The 24,078-nt window shown below is 42.2% G+C and overlaps 1 long non-coding RNA gene across 6 annotated transcripts; it reads left to right on the top strand.

Moving 5' to 3' along the window:
* LOC110255457 lies at nucleotides 1–18,943 on the top strand. 6 transcript variants are annotated; one of them, XR_002335731.1, is made up of 4 exons: nucleotides 1–801; nucleotides 9,794–9,912; nucleotides 12,067–12,214; nucleotides 18,595–18,943. It is a non-coding gene; the product is annotated as an uncharacterized LOC110255457 (long non-coding RNA). The 6 variants fall into 6 exon arrangements; XR_002335732.1 differs by having other exon boundaries at nucleotides 4–313; XR_002335734.1 differs by lacking the exon at nucleotides 1–801 and adding an exon at nucleotides 9,149–9,576.

Below are 24,078 nucleotides of genomic sequence, written 5' to 3'. Positions count from 1 at the left end.
GACAGGAAACCATCTGTGTTGAACAATATACACAGTGCCGACACAAAACAGAAAGGGAAAGAACAGTCCCTAGGAACAAATAATTGTCTGGAATGACCCTGGAGGTTGGTATTTGGAGTCTCGGGGGAGGGGGGGACGTATGCCAAGAGTTGAAGATTTGAGAAAATTCTTTTCCAGAACGGCTTCAGGGACAAAGACTCTCTCTTGAGGACTGAAATGGCGAGAAAGAAATATTTAATAAATAGCTACCAGCACTGGATTAAGAAGTTGGCTCTAATCTGTTCTCTTCCATTAACTCACTCTGTTTCCTGCGGTAAGCCACTTGACTTCTCGGTATTTTGTTCTTTTTTCTGCATGAACTAGTTATATGTTTCCTTGCATAAGTCACTTCACATTGGTTTGTCTATATAATAAACTTCATTATTTCTGGGAATTGTCGTCCTTCTTTTCCATGAATTGCCCCAGCACCATTCCAAACAATGAGCCTGTCCCCTCCCACCTCTGCCAAAATTCATTGCTCCAATCATTTTTTTTTACATTATTCATTTACTTTCTTTTTAATTGTGGTAAAATTTATATAGCAAATTTACCATTTTAAGCATTTTTAAGAGTATGAGTCAGTGGCATTAATTACACTCACAATGCAACCATCACCACTATCTATTCCCAAAAGTTTTTTGTCACCTCAGACAAAAACTCTGTAACCTTAACCAACGATGCCCATGCTTCCCTGTGCTTGGTCTCTGGTCATCTCTACTCCACTTTCTAGCTCTGGGAACATCCGTCTTCTAGATATTTTGCGTGAGTGGAACCATACACGTTTTTTCGTTTTGTGTTTGTCTCTTTTCACTTATAATGTTTTCAGGGTTCACCCATGTTGTAGCATATATCACAGCTTCATTGCTTCTAATGGCTGAATAATATTCCGTGGTACAAACATACCTTGCTTTGCTGTGCTTCACTGATATTGTGGTTTTTACAAATTGAAGGTGTCTGACAAGCCTGCATTTTCAGATGATGGTTAACATTTTTTTTTAGCAATAAAATATTTTTAATTAATCTATGTACATTGTTATTTTAGACGTGATCCTATAATAGACTATAGTATCTGGAGTTCCTGTTATGGCTCAGCTGGTTAAGAACCCAACTAGTATCCATGAGGAGTTTTGATCCCTGGCCTCACTCATTGAGTTAAAGGATCTGGTAAGCTGTGGTGTATGCAGCTCGGATCCTGGGTTGCTGAGGCTGTGGTGTAGGCAGGCAGCTGCAGCTCTGAATCACGTCCTAGCCTGGGAACTTCTACATGTCATGGGCATGGCCCTAAAAAGAAAAAAAAATAAACTACAGTATGATGTAAAATAATTTTTAAATGCACTAGGAAACCAGAATATCCATATGGCTCCCCTTATTGAGATATTTGCTTTATCTTAATGGTCTAGAACTGAACCTGCAGTGTCTCCGAGGTGTTCCTATATGTATCACCACATTTTAACCATTGCTCCAATCACATTCTTTCCCTTGTGATTAGAATAGGGGCTAAGAGATTCCAACTCAGAATTGTCTGTCTATTCTCTCAAATTTCCATAAATTTGAGATATCTTGGCAGCAACCATTTCCCATCATACGTACAAGGAAACTAAGAATATGATTCTGGACCAAAGATAAGAACAAAACAAAGAGGCTATGAAAAGATACTCAGATGGTTCATTAGTTCTTAAAGTCAAGCTTTACCTTTTTCCTCTGGATTTTGGGAGAAATTCAAACATTCATATCTATTCATTTCTTTTGTTTTTCTTAAATTAGTTTGTCACTTGTAACAAAGTGAAAACTTATTTCATATTTTGTAGGCATTTGGTATCTGATTTGCTCCTATCTTTAATTAGATGTATCACTTATAAATCTTTGGTTCTCAATAAAGAAAATAAATGACTCTATGCAAAATCAACATCCTAAATGATACGAGCTCTGTCATCCCATCCTGTTCTAACTATAGTTTTGTTTCTATTAGGGTCAAAGTTTTGGTTGTGGCTAGAGAGGGATACAAAGTACATTATTCCTGACTTAGTGGAAGAATGGTAGGACATCCCCACAGACAAATACAAAATAGCTCCTGGTGCCAGCTTTAGAAGAAACTAGAGCAGGATGTGCCTGTTCCATCCCAGCTTTACTAAGTGATTCTGATTTCTCATACTTGGGTCTGATTGTCCCTCCAGTATTATTAGAAATTGCAAATGAAAAATACCGTTTAAGCAAGTGCTTCAGATGCTATGCAGTTGGCAAGATGTGACTCCTTCAGATCTAAAGTTGCTGATTGTTGTCAGAAGGGGACTGCCTGAGGTGGATCTCTTTGCTTATCGTCCATAGGCACCTAAGGGCAGTAGCCATCAGAGCTCAAGGACCACAACCAAACTATACACCGGAAACGGTAACCAAAGGCCTAGTAATAGCCCTTTGAATCCGGATCCTCTGGTGTGATTTATCTCCTCAGTTTCTTTTCTGTCCATTTTCAATCTCCTGCCTTGGCATCTTTGCTTGTGTAGTTTCTCCTATATGGGCATGGTTCCTGTTCTCCTAGTCTCAATTCCAACTTTATCTGTTGGAAGAAAGTTTAGCTTGCTTGATCACACAGTGACTGTCTCTTCCTCTAAATTCAAAGTGTGTGAGGTTAGCATTATTCATTTGAAAATCACGTGGTGCCTTCTAAGCATGATGCTATGTATTCTAACAAATAAATTCAGTGGCTAAACCCAAGAGAAAACTTAGCCTTTATTTATTTATTTATTTATTTTTGTCTTTTTGTCTTTTTGCCTTTTCTGGGGCTGCTCCCACAGCATATGGAGGTTCCCAGGCTAGGGGTCTAATTGGAGTTGTAGCCACCAGCCTATGCCAGAGCCACAGCAATGCAGAATCCGAGCCACGTCTGCAACCTACACCACAGCTCATGGCAACGCCGGATCCTTAACCCATTGAACGAGGCCAGGATCGAACCCGCAGCCCCATGGTTCCTGGTCGATTCGTTAACCACTGAGCACGATGGGAACTCTGAAACTTACTTCTTATTCATGGCATAGTGCAGGTTTCCAGCCATCTGACATTTTTCCTCCAAGAGTTGATCCAGTAACCCAGATTCCTTCCATCACACTCTCCTACCACATATGCCCCAAGACATTAGCGTCTTCTGTATCCTTCCAACAGATCAGAGACACCAAAGCACCTCAGCCTAGAAGTGACAAACTTGCATTTTCTTTATATTCTATTAGAAAAGAACTAGTCACATAGCCTCACCCGTAAGTATGTTGAGAAATGTAGTTTCTGGCTGGAAACAGCCTTCGGAATTCAACTCTAAACTATAGAAGTAGAAGCTTGCATGTTGGTGGGTGGTTGGTTAGCTGTCTTCTCCACACATTTCTTGCACTTAACGTCCTCACTATAAGCAATATTTCTCATTTCAGGCCTTATATTCTTTTTTTTTTTTTTTTTTTTTGTCTTTTGTATTTTTAGGGCCACACCCACGGCAGACAGATGTTCTCAGGCCAGGAGTCTAATCAGAGCTACAGCTGCCGGCCTATGCCACCTAGGAAGCAATGGAAATATTATCTTTAAAAATATGGTATTGTGGGAATTCCTGTTATGATGTAATAGGAACAGCAGCATCTCTGAGGTGTGGGATGCAGGCTTAATCCTGGCCTGGCACAATTGGTTAAGGATCTGGCGTTGACACAGTTGCATAGGATCTAATCTCTGACCAGGGTACTCCATATGCTGCAGGGAACCCCCCCCCAAATGATATTATGCTTTATTCAATGATATTTAGGGAGTTTCCACTGCAGCTCAGTGGGTTAAGAAACTGACTAATATCCATGAGGATGTGAGTTCGATCCTTGGCCTCATTCAGTGGGTTAAAGGATCTGGCATTGCTGCAAGCTGTGATGCAGGTCACAGATGTGGCTCAGATTCCGAGTTGCTGTGGCAGCTGCAGTTTGATTGAACCCCTAGCCTGTGAACCTCCATATGTTACAGGTGCGGCCCTAAGAAGAAAAAAAAATTATTTCACAAACATTTATGGAGCAACTGCAATGTGCCAAATATTATGCCAGATGTTTTGGCAAAGGAAATAAATGTCTTGGAGTTCCTGACCATGAGAGTTTACCAGTAAGACCAATGAGAAAAAGTCAGTTATGAATGTATAGATGGACAGAGCCATACAGATATATGTACAGAATGGAATGCAGTCGACGAACAGACCCCAGAGGGAGAGACTCTCCTTCTTTAACAGTTTGATCTGTTGAGATGCACTCTAGATAGAAACCATTATCCTCAATGTTACTAATAAAAAAATGAGATTGACATAGCACAATATCAAACACTCTCATGTCTATTATGTGGTTCCCCCCCCCCCCATTATAATCCCTTGGGAAGATTAAGAAACCATAGCTCAGGAGTTCCCGTTGTGGCGCAGTGGTCAACGAATCCGACTAGGAACCATGAGGTTGCGGTCGGTCCCTGCCCTTGCTCAGTGGGTTAATGATTCGGCGTTGCCGTGAGCTGTGGTGTAGGTTGCAGACGCGGCTTGGATCCCGCATTGCTGTGGTTCTGGCGTAGGCCAGTGGCTACAGCTCCGATTGGACCCGTAGCCTGGGAACCTCCATATGCCGCGGGAGGGGCCCAAAGAAATAGCAAAAAGACAAAAAAAAAAAAAAAAAAAAAAAGAAAAGAAAGAAAGAAACCATAGCTCAGAGAAGTAAAGTGAATTTCCAAAGACTGTGTTCAATGAGTGAATGGCTAAGGTTGGAGTTGTTCCACTATTGCAACAAATTGATTCATGTCTATTACTTTCTTAGATTCCTTCAAGCTTTATACTTCTTAGTGTGTGGAAGTCAAGAGACCCAATGACAGGGCCAGGGGATACGAATGATCTCCTCAGAGCTTATCACTTTGTGAGTGTGGAGGAAATAAGAGTCTTAATGAAGGGATGGGTTGGCATTTTACAAAGCCACATGTACCGATTAAGATCCCTAGGTGGGCATCAGCTTGCTATTTTCAGTAGGTGTGCTAACTAGTAATTTGATTATATTCTTCCCTGGAGTTTCCAAAATAGGAGGAATTGAATCAGGGGCCAAACCTCCTGGCTATTCCTTTGACTATAGCAACAGTCCTGAATGAGACGGAGTCCTTCACTGAGCCTGCAGAGCAGGACTCACAAAGCAGTGTGGAGCCACGTTGGTTCCAGACCTGCTTGCCAGCAAGCAAGCTATGCTGGCACAGAGCTGTGTTGCAGCTACACCTACTGGACTTTCCCTAAACCACAGTAGGAGGTTCAGTAGAAATATCCTTGGTGTGACAATCTAAGAAAATTTAAAAATTTCATGCCAATCCATCTTTGTCTTTAATGACCTGCACTTACACATGTGGGAAATAAGATAACTTCCTGTGGGAAGAAATAGACACAAAAGGTTATCTTAGTTTCCATATGCATAAGGATAGCTTTTTAGGTAGTAGAGAGATGACATTAAATGTTCAATTGTAGACCAAAATACAGTAAGGGGAATGTTTCTATTCTACCCAAAACGAATGCGAAATCATTGATGATATAGAAATGCAATAACATTAGAGTCTATAAATCTATTTCTAAAATACATTTATCTGCAGAGTAACCTGTGTCTCTTTTCTTCTGGTTCTAAAAGAAAGGTCAGATTTAATCATCAATGAGATTGAAGGGAGAACTCTCATTTTGAAGCTCCACATACCACCCCCAGACTGAACTCACTTTGTGCTATTTTTGGTCCTTTTGCCCTCTTCCTCTCTCTTCCAGATTCTTCTGCACCCCACAGCTTTCCCAGTCCCCCTATAAACTTGGTGCAAGCTGTAGTCCACGAGCAGCCACACCAGCCACAGCATCTTGGATTCGTTAAGAGCTTTGCAGATGAGCTCAAACTCATTTTTCATCTTATTCCTGAAGTCATCTGATTTAAGCTTGTCACATTTTCTGGGCACAAAGCTCCAAGCATGTTTTATTCATTATCTGTTCTCATCTTTGAGACAAACACCTGCAATCCATTTTGGGGTCAGGAGACATCTATGAAGTTTCAACCTATCATGCATAGGTTTTTGGGTCTTTCCTTGAGCCAAGAATCCCAGTAGCAGTGTGTGGTTCACTGCAGCTATTTGGTGGCCCATTCAAGTACTAGGGCCAGTTGTTCACTGTTTTTGGTCCTGGCATTTGAGGACAAATTGAATTAAAATGTAAGTAATTATTTATTAAACTTTTACATCATATGACTTAAGTTTAAAGCATTTTCTCAAAATGCTTGAGAAATGATGGCAGAGAAAGGAAGGTAAGTAATAATGAGTTAAAGGCTGTTGGCCTGAGTATTGTTCCATTAGCCTTCGTACCACCTCATAAGTCACTGATAGTGACCATAAGTGGGCAAAACACTGGGCTGCACAGGATGAAAGCATGAAACTTGGTTTTGTCAATCCTTCCAGGTAGCCTGGGCCAGTTGCTCCATTTCTCTGCCTTGACATACCTACTCTTGGGAAAGGATAATTGTAAGGTGGTGAATCATTTGCACAAAAATGCCTTCTTTTCCAGGTGCTCAAAGAGAGCCCACGACCTTGATTGCGTATTCTTTTTTAGAAGTTTTGGAGTAAGAACATGAGCCAAACTGTTGTACAGCTAGATGGTATAGTAGATCAGTAGTAAAGGAAAGTATTCTGATTCCTAGTCTACTGATCTTAGGATGAACTTTGTCCTGCACAGTCTTTCTTGGCAATAAAATTCAACCATTTTCAAGTAATTCAAACTGCTAGAGGAAAACCAAAATTGGGTTAAAGTTTAGAGATAACAATAAACATATGCTAGCCAATTCTCCCCCAGCTTTCTACATGCTTATCTTCGTGTGGTGTGACAAAGCGATGTTTAACTAACTAGCTAACTAATTACACTTATAAATAAAATGGAAACGGCCCCAGAAAGTTAAATGCAAATAAGTCGTGCAAAGAATTCTATGGGGAGGAGCTATTGGGAAACACCATCCTCTTTGCTTCAATTCACAGAAAAACAAATAAAAGTGGTAGGTCAGAAATCAATGGGTCAGTCAGAAAACCACCTGGACACCAAGCCCAGCGCTGCTTATGGGCTCACAGCATTGGAATAACAATGGATAGAATGTGTGGCCATGATACACAAGGCTGGGGGCTGAGCCAGCTGACCACAAAGGATTGTTTTACTTTCTGTCTTACATTCTAGTAACCACCAGCCAGGTAACATGAATTTCCTCCTCTTCACCTGCTGGGAAGATAGAAATCATGCCCTAACACAGACTCTACCTTCCCAGGCACGGCTAATGTAAAGAAAAATATTCACAAAAGCTTGACCCCTTCATCGATACTTATTGTGAGCCTGTATTGAGGCTTTAAGGTATACAAATATGTATGATATGTAGTCTCTATGGACCAGGACTTTATGATCCACTTGAGAGAAATAGCAGTTCCTGAGAATTTAAGCAGCACTAGAAAAGAAGGCCAAGTTGGTTAAGTCAAGTTGGTTATGATAATAACAAAGGAGCACCACAGGTGGAAAACACAGGGGCTTAGAGGAGGCTACATATGGCTAGAGGGGTTGAGAAGACTTCTCAATGGAGAATTCTGAGTTGGGTATTGAAGGATGGGTAGGAGTGGGGGGGGCAGAAATAAGACCAGTTGTGGTCCCTAACAGAAAAAATAAAATCTGGGGTGCAAGAAAAGTCATAGATGGGAAGAAAAAGGCCATCTGGACAGACTCAGTGGTTCAGATACACATGCTCATGGCCCCTCTTACATGAAGCCAGTGAGCTCAGTAGGGCTGCTTGTTCGCTACAGAAATATGCACTTATTTCTCACCGCCTCTTTTTTATTTATTGTTCTAATCACTGGGCATAATAGCAGCCAAGTCATCGGAGGATGGTGCTGTGACAGGCTAATGGTCTCCGGCTTTGAAAATAACGTCTCAGTTTCTCTGAGGCCTCTTCTTTGGCAGCAGGAGACCATTAGCTTGTCACGTTGTCTGGCCCTATTGACATTATCTTTTAATTGCCCCCTAAGACCCATCTCCCAGGCAGTATGTCTGCATTTTCACAGCACTGGGCTTTTTGGACAGACGTCCCAATTCATTTTATCATCTAACTTCAGAAGGTCTAAGGGTGAAAGAAGATGAAAGGCTTTTCAGAATGTAGAGGAGCATGACAGGAAGGAGCAGGCAAGGCTACATTCGTGACTATTAAAGACAAAGTAAAGTTGCAAGGAAGGCAAGCTATTCTGCAAGAATTCTAGAAACAAATGTGTGTGTGTGGCTATATGTCAGAACAAGTATACCAAGTTAAATAGGGTATTCAAGCCAAAACTCCAATTTCTAAGCCGAGTGTTTTTATAGTTTTGTATAGGGCATAATTAGGGAAGCAGAAGACCGCCAAATCCTGGAATATTTGCTCTGCCCTCAACTTGTCTTTGGAGACGGAGCTGCATGGCTGGGTGGTCCTCTCTGTGGGCTCCGTTGTTTCTGTCAAGTGTCTAAAGTGTTATTTTGTCCAGGAGGTTGGCCAGCTGTTCCCTCTCTCTTTTGAGGACACGATAAAGTGAACAAGCTTAAACTGTGTGAAAAGCTAAATGGGAATGAGAGAGCAGTTGGGGACGGTGGAGGTTTTGAGATCAGACAGTGAAAGGGAATGGGAATTCCTCGTTGTGAACAGCTGGTTCTGGTGTGGGATGGGGTGGGGGTAGCCTGGTCAGGAGCCTCCAGGTGGGCAGGGGTGGGTGAAGGAGGAGAGGGTTAGGAAACAAGAGGGACAGGGTAGCGCTTCCTACGGTTTAGCCAGTCCATGGTGGAGGTCCAGTTCGTGGAGCCAGTCTCTGGATCCTGAGACTGGCATGCATGTTTTGTTTTTTTTGTGTGTGTGTGTTTTTTTTTTTTTTTGTGCCATGCCTACTGGCATGCAGAAGTTCTCCAGCCAGGACCGATCCCCCAACAGCCTCAACCCTATGACCTCAGTGACAATGCTGGATCCTTAACCCACTGCGCCCCTGGAGACCTCCAGGGATGGGCACTATTGGCGGGTGTGTGTGTGGCGGGGGGGGGGGGGGTGGTTCAGGCACAGAGTGGGAGGTGGACTCCGTTTCTTGGAAGGTCACTTCTCTCTGGCTGGAGGCCTGGGAGTTGGGCCTTCATCATCTTACTGGCTATGAACTTCCCCTGGAGGTCGTTAGTTAGGAAAACGGGTTTGGCTTAAATACTCCCCCATCCATGTACCGTCCTAGGACCCAGTGCACAGGGACACCAGGGGTTTGCTTATTTGGGGATGTGCTTTTCCTCGGCCCAGCTCTGGGAGAGATGGCTCCCTGCCCGTGTTCCCGGCTCACAATAGCATCGTGGCTGCCAGCCTCTGATTAAAGGCCTCCCTGGGGCCTTCGCTGGTAGCCTGTCCTCTTTCCCTCTGCCCCACCCTCCTCTACATTCCAGAATCCCCTCCCTCTTCCTGTTATTGTCCTGCTCCTTTCTGATAAGATTACATTTGTCCTTATGAAGAGGAATTTTTCTTTCCTGTACGTTAATGGTTTTCAAAGGCCCACTAATGAAAAGATCCCTATCCCAACACCAGATAATTTATACTAAGTGTTGAGGGATCTGAGAGGGAATGGGGGGCCCGGGGGGTGGGGTGGGGGAGGCCCGATTCTCCTTTAATCACTTACAAAACATTTGACAAGACTATCACCGAGCTGGTGAGGCTGGTTTCCAAATGCCGTTTTGTTTTGGCTACAGGGAAAGCAATTGCCTTTTACAAGCTGGAGTGAATAGTTCAGCTGGAAAGGGGAGTCCGAAGATGTGAGGCCCAAAGTGAACTTCGCTACTGTGCTTAGTTGTTCACATATGGTTTGCGGGTGAGTTCCTTCCTACTAACCTCAGCTTCCGCATTTGTGAAATGGGGCTGTTCGTCTCCGCGGGGTTCTCGTGAGGGTTAGTGACATAGCCTGTCAGTCATTCTGTGTAAGTGGGAAATATAAGTATAAATATAAGGTAGTTTGATGACCTAAATATGCAACTGTGACTAAGGTGAGATGCATGAATTCTAGGATACAGGGCCCATAAAGGGTTTTAGAAAGTCAGGCATCATCTTCCTCTTTCTATCCAGCTCTGCACTGGATCTCAGGGATCTGGATAAAATGCCGTAGAGATCTGTTCAAGCCCTACCATATGGAAAATGGTCCTTCGCCTTCATTGCATAGGTGACAAAACTGAGGCCCTCAAAGAACATGAGAATCATTCGAGTTGGTGCATCTTTTCACAACAAAGCCAGCACTAGAATCCAGTCAGGATTTGAGATACGTGAGCCTGTTCTGTCCAGTCCAGCACATGATTTCTCCCACTGGGAATGGGACTGCTGTAGATTGTCCTTTAAAGACACATTGGATAGGAGTTCCTGTTGTGGCTCAGTGGAAACGAATCTGACTAGTATCCATGAGGATGCAGGTTCGTCCCTGGCCTCCCTCAATGGGTGAAAAGGATCTGGAGTTGCCATGAGCTGTGGTGCAGGTGGCAGATGTGGCTCAGATATGGCATGGCTGTGGCTGTGGCATGGCCCAGCGGTTACAGCTCCAATTTGACCCTTAGCCTGGGAACCTCCGTATGCCACAGGTGCGACCCTAAGAAAGACAAGTAAATAAATAAATAAATAAATAAATAAATAAATAAATAAATAAAGACATCTTGGATGTAAATGGAATAAGCCATGCATTGACTGTGGGTTCCCTAGCATGAAAGCAAAGGGCTTAGATGCATAGTTACAGCCCATGTATCTCAAGGCCGTAGGGATCTTCTGAGTTCATTGTCTTCTAATCTGTCTTCCTGTTCTGTTGGCTTCGCTGACTTACCCCTCTCTTGGCCCTGATTGAGCCCCTTGGCTGGCTAACTTACCAGAAGTTGCACTGGAGGGCAGTACTCTGGTCTGCTTATCAGGTTCAGAGAATTTGACCTCCCTTAGTGCAATGGCAAACCTTCTCCCACCACCTGGAAATAAAACTATTTCCGTGGAAACCATAAGAACGTAGGGGAAAGCCATTGATTCCTATGCCAGTGAGGCTGGAGATACAAGACCCAGCAATTCTCAGGAAAAAAAGGGTCTGAAGCCATGCTTCACCAACTTAGATGCCAATTAGCGTCATTGGTGGAGCTCGTAAAATGTTTAGATGCCCAAGCTGCAGCCTAGGGTGGTGACTGGCCAACCTTATCATGGATCAGAAACATTGCGGGGCTTGTTAAAACAGATTGCTGGGCTCCACCCTCAGAGTTTCTGATTCAGTGTGTTGCTTGTGGGGTCTGAGGGTTTTCAGTTCTAACACACTCCTGGATAAGAGTGTCTTGCTGGTCCAGGGACCTCATTTTGAGAAACATGTCCCTAGACCAATTACATCAAAATTTCTGGGGATAGGATCCAAATATCTATACTTTTTTAAAACTGCCTGGGTGATGCCAATGTGGAGCCAAGCTTGGGTATAGATAGGCATACCCGGAATAGAGGGCAATGCAAACACCAGAACAAGAACTATGGTGGCCCATTCATGCTTCGAATCTTCCCAAGGGGACACCGTCCTGAATTTTCTCTGGAGAGTGTGTCCTTCTGATGATCTGATGGGGAGGCATCTACTTCTTTGGTATGTGCTACTCAATTGGAAGGACATTAAGAATGTGGTGCGGTGGAAATGAATCCAACTAGTATCTGTGAAGATTCGGGTTTGATCCCTGGCCTCACTCAGTGGGTCAGGGATCTGGCGTTGGCATAAGCTGTGGTATAGGTCACGGATGTGGCTTGGATCCCTCGTTGCTGTGGCTGTGGCATAGGCTGGCACCTGCAGCTCCAATTCAACCCCTAGCCTGGGAATTTCCATATGCCGAACATGCGGCCCTGAAAAGACATTTAAAAAAATGAATGTGCTGTGCTAAAATATCCCTTCTTATGCTTCTTTCATCCCTTCTCCCTCCATTAATTAGTTACCTGAGCTTTACAAGTTACCCATGCTTACTCCCTGTGCTCCCAGACCCTGGAAAGTCCAGCCTGAATTCCTGAGGGATGCTGGAAGGAGTGAAGTGAGAGACTGACACGTGTTCCCATCCCATCCCTGTAGCCTGGAGACATTTCCAGCTGAAAGAAAAGTATAAAAGACACAGTAACTGTGAAATGCTGAGGTTAGTATCTTCTCCTTACATGGTTATCTGTAGTCCTGGTCACACTCAAGAAAACAGCATCTCTGTTCTGGGGAAACTTGGCAGGAAGGATGTAACAGCTTCTTACCACTGAAGTCAGTGGAAAGACACTTGCTGAAATGGAGGCAGCAGATATACACCTGATATTCAGTCATCACTTAAGAGAGCTAACAATTACTATTGATCTGTTCTATGATCATGCTCATTTCATGCATTTTCTTAATTTGATCACAGCAACCTTATGAAACAGCCATTAGATTTCTATATTAGAGAGGGGACATTAAGGTTCAGAGAGGTAATATAGTTCACCAAAGGTGGTAAAGCCAGGATTCCTACTTAAGTCAGACCTAGTAGAGCAGTGAGAGCTAGAGTTTTCTGTCCTTTGGACAGATCAGGATGGGAGACTGGGCATCAACAGAGAGCTAAGGCCAGTCAAGTACAGAGACTGGAACCACTATGAGTAGGAGAACTGCTACAGAGGCTTGAGAAGGAGGCTAATTTGGGAGGAAAGGGGATGGTTCTGAAGACTATGAAACCAGATTCATAATTTGGCTTGAGACCTCCTTCCTGCTCTAGGACAGTACTTGGTCAATGAACAAACACAAAAACAACACAAGCTTGAAAACTTTATTCTCACTTGCCAAAGACATTGTTAACGTGATTTAGTCATTTGTGTGTACACATCCATAATAGAGTTGCAAACTCCGAGACATGTCATAAATGCTGACTTGCAGCTTGTTTTTTTGTTTGTTTGTTTTTGGCTTTGGGTTTTTTGTTTGTTTGTTTGTTTGTATTTTAATCTATTCATAATTCAACCTGAAAATTTTGTTGATGTTGATATTTTTCTAAAGTATGACTTTAAGGAGTGTATTTTATTATACTGTATGAGTGTCTTGTATTTAACCTGTTCTCTATTGTAAGGCTTTTGCTTTTATCCAGTTGTCCTCCTTATAAAACAAAGTTACAATGAAGGTTTTATCAAATTTTGCATCTTTCCTTATTCCTAATAAACAATTCCTAGAACGTGAACTGTTGGATCCTGCCTATGCATATTTTTATGGTCTTCTATACCTATTACCAAATTCCTTTACAGGAAGTTTTTGTTTTGTTAAACTAGTTTTCAACCCTCATTATCAGAGGATCCCCATTTCTGGCAGCCTTGCAAACACTGGGTATTGATACTTTTTTATTCTTTATTTTTTGGGACCACACCCATGGCATGTGGAAATTCTCAAGCTGGGGGCTGAACCTGTGCCACTATGACCCAGCAGAGCCTTAACTTGCGGTGCAACAGGGGAACTCCTGCATATTAATACTTTTAATTTCCAATTGGATAGGTGAAAATTTGGTGCTCATTGAATTTTTTATTGTCATCACATTTTCCTAAAAAAAAATTATTTAACCAACTAGAATTTCTACACTAGTCATGGGTTTATCAACTTCCTTGTAATCAAAAATGTTTGCTTAAATCATAATTTAGATACATTGATACACTTAATCACACTTTCTTTTATGCTCTTATTCTACCTTCATCTTCATCAACTCTGGACTTTCTGACTTAGAATTCCTACATAGAGAGTGCATATATAATGTATGTCTGGATGGGAGTGTTATTTCCTCCCCAAACCCTGTGTTTTGGAACTAAAAAAAAAAGCATATATTTTTTTTTTCCTTAGGAAAACCCGCATTTCTACTTGTGTTCATTTCTCTACCATTCTCCACCCGCTGTTAGCCACCTCATTTCCCAATTAACCCAGGCATCCTTGATTCTGGGGGTAAAAGGCGAAACTGAGCACTGTGCAGACAATATATAATACCCCCACGAGGGCGTCAGAATTTGACAGCCTTCAATAGGTTAATTTTTCAAAGTGGTAAGCTGATATTTCTGTATAAAATGCACATCTGCAGGGTAAATGGTATTAAGTGTTGGTGAATTATGGTCCCAGCCTAGGGGTCACTTGGGCTTCAATGCTACAAACACCTTAATGCTTTTTTGAATGAAGGCTCCACTAATTGCTTCCATATGACTCTCCCACGGCCCCTCCTCCCCGCCTCCATCACTGTCCCTACCCCCTCGCTGTTGTGCCCAAGCACAGAAATAATGAGCTATGAAACTGTACCATATTGATTGGGGGCTGATGTGAGAACAGAACCTGCCATTTTTTCCCTGGATTTGCTTTGACGCTTGACATTCAGACAACTTCGGGGTCAAGTCCCAGAAGTCCTGAGTCCTCCCTCCCTGCTCCCAACTCCCCATTCCTTTAAACCACTGGGAGTGCACACTTAGACTGTGAAGGGGGCAGCCAGATCATCAATTAGCTCAACTGTTGGGTTGTCTGGCGGGAGTGGGATCTGAGGGCTTCTTAAAGGCTGTGCTGGCATGTTGATGGGGAGGAGGAAAAGGAAAGGCGTTGTGAGGATTTCCCAAGTTGCCCTTGGAAGGGTCGTCTGGGTGAGGCCAGCCAGTCCCGAAATTAGTCTCCTGAGGTTTTTCTCCACCTCATCTAGATGACCACGCACAGCCTGCCCACCACAGGCTAGAAGGAGTGCTGAGAGAAAACTCAGGCTGGCCTCCCAGAAGAGATTAAAGTCCAAGGAGGAGGGGGGAGGGAGTGGGATGGACTGGGAGTTTGGAGTTAGTAGAGGCAAACTATTACATTTAGAATGGATGGACAGCAAGGTCCTACTGTATAGCACAGGGAACTCTATCTGATCTCCAAGATGGAAAAGAATATTAAAAAGTCACTTTGCTGTACAGCAGAAATTGGCACAACATGGTAAATCAACTATGTTTTAATTAAAAATTAAAAAGAAACATCATTAATTTGGTTAAAACAGAATCAGCAAGAGATCTGGCAACGTGCAAACATGAAGAAGCCTTGCATGTATTATGCACCCATTGCACGCCAGATGCGTTGGTGAGCATCCCTGACTCTACTGACCTGACTTCTTTGGGAGGCTGGTAGGAACATATGGATGTCAAGCTGCTTGCCCAAAGATTGCTGCTCCATCTTAGAGATGGTGGGTCTGGATTCACACATGGATCTGCCCGACCTCAAACCTGAGCTCTGAAGCAACATAGCTTATGGTGTGTGTCCTGGAGTCATGCAGACCTGGGCTAGAGGCTGTTTTACTCACAAATTGGGTAACCCAGAGACACTCCATTTTCATGTCTGTAAAATGAGATAATCTTTCTATATGCCCTATGCAACTCTTGTGAGAATAAAAGAATGCATGTGAAATCACAGAGTTTATAGCACCCGTGGAGCACTCTGAAGATGTTAGCTAGTATTAGTTGTTACTATTGTTACTATTACTGTGTCTTCCTAGGAGCCACTCATCCCCACACATCATGCTCCTTGACATTCAATCAGAATTAGAGTTCCCTGTGTCAGCCTCCCCCAACTTTAAGCTGAGCTTCTTCTTCTGATGCTTGACCTGACAGCATCTCTTGAGTTCCTGAAATGCTACCTGCCCTAGTCTCTTGGCAATGATACACACTGCCCTTTCCCTTTAATTATATTATTGAAGCAGTATTTTTATTTTATAGCTGTTTAATTTTGCTCATGTTTATGACCTATTCTCCCTCAACTAAATTGTACGGAGCAGGGGTCTCACATTTCTTTAAGTTTCTCAGTGCACCTGGTTTGAAGCCATGCCAGTATCGCTGCTCAAAAAAGTTGGAGAATTCTATCTTAATAAATAACAGGGTAATAAAGAGTATAAAATCTTGTGTTAGATACCCCTAAAGAAACTGGATGGAGCTTGTTTTTCTGTCCCACATCACGAGTCTGGGTCTGTACTCTTACTCTGGCTGAGGCAGGAGGTAGATGGGCTCCAGAATAGACATTTGCCACTAGCCTCTTATTTGCCCTTCTTGAGGCAGGAGAGAGGTACAACCAGCCTCTTCTTTGCACTTCCTGAGGAAGGAGATAGGTGGGCTCCAGGATAAATATTTATAACCAGCCACCTATCTATGCTTCAATATAGAAATAACAGGCACAAGGCAAATAACTGGTACTTGTCTTCTGTGAACTTGTTAAATGGTTGTAATGACAGAATCAAAAGAGCCCTGCTTGGAGAGAATGAAGAGGTCATGTGCCCCCCATCCTCAGGGTCAGGGAGACCCCAACTACCCATGCGCAGAGACACCATTCTGGGTCAGAAAGGGAGGGGTGTCCAGGCCATAATAAGGGTGGACAACTTTCCCAGCATGCTCTGTTTTGGAATCCATCTTGGCCAAAAATGCACACACGGATCAAGGGAGGGCCCTAGATCTGGTCATGTGTGAAAGAGAAAACAAAATAACTGGCCAAAGGAAGACAAAGACCCAGAAGAACTGTCCTATGTAGTCATTTAAATCACCTCTCTGGCACGATCCTCATTCAGGCACCCGCACTTCTTTGGGTGTGTATTACTGCTTTACTTCTGCCTTGGATAAACAGAATAGTTCTCTGTATTTCTGTACTTTCCCTCATGCTATACTGTGTTTCTAACAATAAATTTTATACCTATCTTTTACAGTCTTTCCCTCCTTGAAACATTCTTGCTTTCAGCAGGGGGCAAGAATCAGAGCAATTCTGCTTTCACCTCTAGCTAGTCTTAGTGGCTAGGATTTCTGGTTGTCATCCAGGGCTTCCCAGGTTCAATTCCTGAGCAGAGAATTAAGATCTTGCTTCAAGCCATCACTCACTGCTGTCTCCCTGAAAACAGGGCCACTGCAGATGGTGCTGGCCAGCTGGTATTTGGTAAAGGGAGTCTCTTTTGAAATAATTAGATATTAGTTTTGAAAAACAAAAAGAATAAAACAAAACAGAAAACCTAGGTGAATGAAACAGCCCCCAAATTGAATTCAGCCCGACTAACCTGAATTTGTTTTTAAAGATTTTATTTTCTCCATCATGGATATGGTCTTTGTAGCTAAACAAATAATTGACATGCATTTTTCTTTACCCGAGACAGTCAGGCTGAATGTATTTACTAGTAGGGTTCTTTCAGATAAGTTTTGTAGAAACTCAACACAAACTAACTTGAGGGGAAAAAAAAAACAACGGATGTTAGAGACGAATTAAAAACCAGAACAGCTTTCAGAGATCTTAAAAACTAAATTCTAAACCATCCTCCTCTCACTGCCTCCCTACCTCTTTTTCTACCTTCCCAAGTGACAGATGTATTCTCTGCCTGTTTTTTTTTTTTTTTTGAGTTCTGAGATTATATTTTTAATACTCCACAATCAAATAAGAAAAGAATTTTCTCCACTAGCTCTACTTAAGAAGAATTCTGATACAAACAGGAGTATGGGGTATTATAATTAGCATAGTCTGGGTCCCATGTACCCTCCACTCTCACTCTTGCCTGCTTTGTTTAGAATGGCCACTGTTCGACAATCTTAAGACAGCAGGCATGGAAAGGTTAAGCAATGAATATTGTTAGATTGCTGCTCTTGTGCTCACTCATCATGTATTTATTTAACAAATATTTACTGAACACTTAAGAGAGAATGAACAAGAAAGATGGTTATTACCCTTATGGACCTTGTATTCAAGGTGGGAGGAGGGGTGATTAAATAATGCCTAACAATAGGTGAGGTAAGTGCAGTGGGAGGAAAAGTTTGGGTGCCCCAGGAGTGCCCGACTCAGGGAAGAGATGGATCCCAGTACTGGGATGAAGCAAAGTCAGTTTTAGCTGACCTGGTGCAGAGGAAGGGAAAGAGCATTTGGCACCTGTGGGAATGCCGAAAAGGAGGAGAAAAAAACAAGCCTCGTTTGTTCATGTATTTATTTAACAAATATTTACTGAACACTGAAGAGAGAATGAACAACAAAAGGCTCAGAATGGTTGACCCCAGGAGGGTTGCCCTTCTTCTCCAGGACACCTCCATCTGCCCACCTCCTCCTGAAGTCAATAGGGTCTTCACTAAAATCCTTGAGTGCAGGCTCAGTCCAGCTCTTCAGTGGACCTTTCTAGGTGTATGTGTGCCAGACATCTGAGTTTAGAAGATGGAAAACCTTGCTTTCTACCATTCCCATCACAAAAGGTAACAATTGTTCACTGGACAAGTGCACTGGGCAATGGGCAATGGAGGACTCTGTAACCCACCTAGACAGCTGGGCTTTGAGACTGTGGAGCCCACATTGTGCTTTTCTGTGTCACTTTGCTTTCGGTCATGGAGCCTGCTCTGTGTCCCAGCTGAAAGTACCCCCATCCTTCTCTTAATCACCCTTTTTGCACCTCTCTTGGGATATGTATGCACTTTCTACTTAAGGTTACATTTATTTGTGTTCACGTCTGCGCTCCACAACGGCTCCCTGAGAACATGATCAAGTTGGTTATCTACCTGTCCTCCCTGTCTCTGTCAACAGGGCGTTTCCAGAGTAGGCACTCACGGTGAAATGAATGCTTATATGTTAAATAACATATGCCAGGCAGTATTCTATTTTATCCTCACAACACTTCTATGAGGTAAGCGAATTATCAACATTTTCAAATGTGTAAACTGAGGCACAGAAAGATTAAGTAATTAGTGAAATGTCAGAGAGCTTATAAATTCTGGAGCCAAAATTTGAACCCAAGAAATCTGGTGCCAGAGTCCAAGACCTTATCTATTTTGCTATACTGTCTGTTGAGTGCCAGATCAATTGATGCATGGATGGACTGATGAATAAGAACAAAACTGGAGGCATAGAACCCTGGAGGTGGAGCACGGAGGAAGAATGACCAATGGAAATACATGGGACTGAGAGTGTACCTTAAAAACCACAGAAGTAAAGCTGGCCAGTTAACGATAATTGTTCTAATGCCCTGTTGGAAAAGTGTGGAAGTACTTTCCCAGGATTGTAAATAAGTTTCTCCAGTGTACATACCAAACCCTACCAAACTGCAAGCATGGGGTTTACGATGACTGAGAGTAATCTTGAATTCTACCATGCTAAACTTAAAATAATTTTTATTTCCCTTTTTCTTTATTTCCCCAGATTCCTCAAATCATTCTTCAGCCCTCACTTTGGTCACGTAAGTGCCATAAAATAATCATAAAGATGCCTTAGAGGAGAACTTATTTGCTTTACAAGTTAGAGGTCAAGCTTAAGGGTCTTTTCCATTTTGTTGAGAATAAATGATGTTTCTGAAGAGTTTCTAGCTTATCTATTGAACCCCTCTTCAGCTGGGAAGGCTGAGCTAGAGGGATGATGGTGGCATATAAAGGATTGGTATTTTATTTGAGGTGTGATGTAGAATAATCCCTGCTCTGGATCACCCCTCCTCCATCCCAGATCTCAGATACCAGTGGATATTGCCTCTAAAGTTCCTCCAGCTCCAAATCACTCTGAGTATTCAGAGACCTGGGTAGCTGTTCAGAGTGCTTACAGACCCTGGTGTCAGCCACTGCTGGGGGTGGCATCACGTCCCCTTTCCTCCAAGTGCCACTTACCAAGGTGCTAGAACAGATCATTTACCAAATCAATTCCCATATATGTGAGAGTTGCAGATCTGTGTCACCAAGTCTGTACACATACACCTGACAGGCAGGAATGCATGTTCCTAACAGAGAGAACAAGAGGAATCAAGAAATTTTAACTAAACTTTCTAAGCACTTCCGTTGGAAGGTACTTCTTAAAAAACTGGTGAAATAATTTAAGAAGACAACCTTGAGAAAATAGCATCTTGGAATTAAGCAGAAGTAGGAGTAGGAGGGAGGCTACTGCTAGTGACACAGTTCCAATGTCTGCTTTTTATTGGTAGGCCTGGGAGGTGGGGGATTCCAGTTAAATGCGCTGGAGCTAAAGACTTACAGACATTCCTCATATAATTTATGGCTCTGCAAATTGCCCTAATTTGTTTTTAAAAAAACACATTATTGAGAAAATTTACATTTTTTATAGTTAAATAAGCATTATAACTTATAGACCATGGGCTTTTATTTATTTACTTCCTTATTCATTTACTTGTTTACTCTTAATTGCCTTTCCATGTATATTATTCATCTTGTTATTAGAGGATTAATCTTTCTCTTATTTATTTGTAAATACTTTTTAAGATTATTATTATTATTTAAGATTATTATTATTAACTATACACACCTACTATGTATATAGTTTCCTGCACCCCAAAACACCAGTCACATAGTTCATGCTTGATAATGGTGCTCATTTTTTTCTTTCGAATCCTTAACATATTAGTCATAGTTATTTTAAGTTCTCTATCTGATTATTTCACAAATATCTGCCACATTTGTGCCTGGTTCTGATACTTAACAGCTCTTCAAGTTGTGTTATTTTGACTTTGTTTTTGTCTTTTAGTATGCCTTATAACTTTTTTCTGAATAGTGGACAAGACTTATTAGGTAAAAGGAACTAATATAGGTAGGCCTTCATTCTAAGGTTTTATTTTATTTATTTTTGTTTTTTTTCTTTTAGGGCCACACAGAAGTTTCCAGGTTAGGGGTCGAATTGGAGTAGCAGCTGCCAGCCTACGCTGCAGCTCACAGCAACGCCAGATCCTTAACCCACTGAGTGAGACCAAGGATCAAACCCACATCCTCATGGAGATTAGTTAGGTTTGTTACTGCTGAGCCACAACGGGAGCTCCAGAGGTTTTATGTTTTTGTGGCTACGAGTTAGACCGTAGGTGTAGTTAGAGGTGTCAGAGGCCAAAATTTTCTATGTTGTCCTTGTTTTATTTATTTATTTATTTTTTCTCTTGCATTTTTGGACTTTCCTAGGAACTTTTTCTTAATTATGTTTTAAGACTTGTACTTCTTTTACTTAAAATACCTGTGACTGTATGGGAACCCTATTACTGTGGTAATAAATGTGGGGATGGGAAATTTCCTATAGTCCTATGATTAGGTCCCAGTCTTTTAATGAGGCTGTGGCCCTATTGTGATACTCACAGTGTTTCTCAGTCCCTCTCCTCCTTCTGTGACATAGGAAATCTGGGGAGGAATGCAGCCGGGTGTTTCTTATGCCCCCATGTGGAATGATAGAGCTGGCTTACATTACATATTTCCCTTTTTCTAGGTTTGTGAGGGTCTTATAAAGCACAAGGTGATTAGGCTCTGATAAAGCAGAAGGCAGGCTTTTGTTAAAGAAAACAGAATGCCCGGAGTTCCCGTTGTGGCGCAGTGGTTAACGAATTCAATAGGAACCATGAGGTTGCGGGTTCGGTCCCTGCCCTTGCTCAGTGGGTTAAGGATCTGGTGTTGCCGTGAGCTGTGGTGTAGGTTGCAGACGCGGCTTGGATCCCGCGTTGCTGTGGTTCTGGTGTAGGCTGGTGGCTACAGCTCCGATTCGACCCCTAGCCTGGGAACCCCCATATGCCGCGGGAGTGGCCCAAAGAAATAGCAAAAAAAGAAAAAAGAAAAAAGAAAGAAAACAGAATGCCCAGGCTTATTTCAAAATGATTACGTTTCTCTTCTTAAAGGAAGCATGTAGGAATGTTTCTCAGTTCCTCACCCTAACAACCTGATAGGGTAGCTGGAAGTAAAACACATCAAAGTGTGGCAATTCTCCTAAGAGTGGAGCCCCAGCCCCTAGCATTTTTAACTCTCAAGATCGTACTGAATCTCTAACAATCCACTAATAAGAGTTTAAGTTCTCCTATTGTGGTGATGGCTCCAGAGGTGGACTTCTGTCTCTGGGCTGCTGCTCTGCTGAGCTATGATTATCTGACTCCACCGATCTCCCCAATTTGGGGAATAGTGGTTTGAGGGAAAGTTCATCCTGAAGGGCTCTAGCCCATTCTGAGAGCTTTCTGAAGGTGTGGAAATTGGACTTCTAGGTTCAGAGCCTAACCATTCAGCAAAAGCACCTTCACTGAGTGGGGTACCTCATTAAGTGAAGACTCAGTATTGTGGGATGGCAATGAGGTAGCACGTGTCTGGTAGAGGATATGAAGATGCTGCTAATGTTATCATGACCACTGTCTGCTCACCAGCCAGTCATCTGCTGTGCAGAGAGATCATAAAAAGTGTATTGAATCTAATTTATTGCCCAGCTAAGACATCTGTAAGTGTTATAGGAACTCTGAGCACATAATGGGGGTGGGTGGGCTTAGGGGTCTTATACCTTGATATATTTGAACTTTTGGACCTCTTACGAATAGGGTCATGTGGTTGCTTCATTATGTGGTGAATGGTCTGGAACATTCTATTTTAATCCTGAACTTGGTAGAGGGATATTCCACTTAAACAAATATGTTGCAATGAATTGAATTTTTAAAGCTCCACCTGAAGTCAAATTACAGAATTGTGTTTTCAGCAGATGAGGAGCAGGCATTTACAGCAAATGAGACCTGAGAAAGCAGGCCATGCTTTTAGTTGAGGCAAGACATGTTGAGGGTAGTGGTGGCTTTGTTATAGGATAATAATTCCATGGGTCAGGAGACACCATTTGGGTGAAGTCTTAGAACACCAGATGGCATGAGTAAGTGTACAAAGTTAAAACATCTGCAGATTTTTCTATATGGAATAAAAAGCAAATACAATTTTAAAAAGCAATGAAACCCATAAAGTTTATGGATTGGCTTTGAAAGGGAATAAGCAAGCTATATGGAGACACTAGAGAAGTTAAAAATGAGTACTTCAAAGAGATCAGCAAGTGTTTTCTGGAAACTTCTTTTCCTCTGAACCTTTTTTTTTTCTCCTATTATAAAAGTAATTATAGAAAATTCTGAAAACATAGAAAAGAATAAAGAAAATATAAATCCTACTCAATCTTAAAATCCAAAGTAGTATCTGTTCCCAATTCAGTGTATGTTATTACATCCTTCCAGCCATTTTCCCCCCAATAGTGACTTAATCCAGAGTTATCAGGCAAGATCTCTCTGTGGATTTAAATATTTGAACCAAGACCTGAATGTCATTTTATTGCTAGCATTAGAGATAGCACCAACAAAGAGAGTGTAAGAATGTGGGATAAATTTGGGGCTTGATAGCCTCTGAGGCCATCTCCAATTTAGTCAGTGAAATTTGGGGAAAAGGACAGCTCTTCAGTAAAATAAGGAATTGCCTCATCTGGCATTTTCGGGGGAAAGTATGTTCCATAAGCAACCAGTGGTGAAGATGTTAATTAGTATTCACTGGCAAACATAGTTTCATGATAAAATAAGTTAAAAAACAAAATAGTTCCATGATAAACTTAGTTTAAACATAGTTACATGATAAAATAAGTTGGGTTGAATAAAATCAAACAGATTTCTCTACTGCAGAATTTCTCATACGGTTTCATAGGCTATTATGCCGTGCTGATCTCTGAGACACGAAGTGGAGTGTATGCAGCATTTCTCAAACACTGACCAAGAAGACAATGGCGAAGGAACTCACATCCAAAGTACACCCTTGGGGAAATTTCCCCCTGTATCCATTTGGAATGATTCTCTGCTCATGTTTCTAGAGATGTAGGAGGGAGCAGTCAAATATGCTGCAAAGCATAGTCATGAGACGCTATGGCAGAGCTACCAAGACGACTTTGCCAAGCAAGCAGCAGGACACCCTATGTTCCATCAGGCACTCAAGAATTATCAAAAGAATCAACTGAAAAAGCAGACGAGGGGCTACTGTCCTGGAGGAAGTCAAAGAAAGAAGGTGGTAAATCACCAGACATGAGTCAGAGAGCATCACAGAATTAAAGCAAGGCAGTCACTGACTCAATCCAGCGATGCTTGTGCCCATTGCAAAGCATAAACAAAGCAAATAGGCTAATCAGAGCCTCAGGGAAGCTACATTTCTCCTGGGTTATCTCTTTGGGATTAGAAACTTCTTTTTGCAGTTGAAAGCATTCACGATGGAGGCTACTTTCTTGGTTTTAAAGAAGGCATGTCTTAGGAAAGTTACTTTTTAAATTGGGCTG

Source organism: Sus scrofa, chromosome 9 (assembly GCF_000003025.6).
Source record: "Sus scrofa isolate TJ Tabasco breed Duroc chromosome 9, Sscrofa11.1, whole genome shotgun sequence".
Taxonomy (NCBI): Eukaryota; Metazoa; Chordata; class Mammalia; order Artiodactyla; family Suidae; genus Sus; species Sus scrofa.
The sequence above is the reverse complement of the archived record's forward strand: the minus strand, read 5'-3'. Positions and strand labels throughout refer to the sequence as shown.